The sequence below is a fragment of the Physeter macrocephalus genome, chromosome 20 (assembly GCF_002837175.3).
Source record: "Physeter macrocephalus isolate SW-GA chromosome 20, ASM283717v5, whole genome shotgun sequence".
NCBI lineage: Eukaryota > Metazoa > Chordata > Mammalia > Artiodactyla > Physeteridae > Physeter > Physeter macrocephalus.
The window spans coordinates 62,030,491-62,031,089 of NC_041233.1; the positions used below are offsets into that span (position 1 = coordinate 62,030,491).

At 34.2% G+C, this 599-nt stretch overlaps 1 protein-coding gene across 4 annotated transcripts in view; it reads right to left on the reverse strand.

Moving 5' to 3' along the window:
• Nucleotides 1-599, reverse strand: part of SORCS1 (sortilin related VPS10 domain containing receptor 1) — a 587,212-nt gene that overhangs the window by 131,615 nt on the left and 454,998 nt on the right. The gene's annotated exons all lie outside the window — the stretch shown is intronic.

Here is a 599-nt window from a genome sequence, read left to right on the forward strand (position 1 = left end):
TTTGCAGATGACATGATACTATACATAGAGAATCCTAAAGATGCTACCAGAAAACTACTAGAGCTAATCAATGAATTTGGTAAAGTAGCAGGATACAAAATTAATGCACAGAAATCTCTGGCATTCTTATACACTAATGATGAAAAATCTGAGAGTGAAATTAAGAAAACACACCCATTTACCACTGCAACAAAAAGAATAAAATATCTAGGAATAAACATACCTAAGGAGACAAAAGACCTGAATGCAGAATATTACAAGACATTGATGAAAGAAATTAAAGATGATACAAAGAGAGGGAGAGGTATACCATGTTCTTAGATTGGAAGAATCAACACTGTGAAAATGACTCTACTACCCAAAGCAATCTACAGATTCAATGTAATTCCTATCAAACTACCACTGACATTTGTTACAGAACTAGAACAAAAAATTTCACAATTTGTATGGAAACACAAAAGACCCCGAATAGCCAAAGCAATCTTGAGAACAAAAAATGGAGCTGGAGGAATCAGGCTCCCAGACTTCAGACTATACTACAAAGCTACAGTAAACAAGACAGTATGGTACTGGCACAAAAACAGAAATATAGATCAATG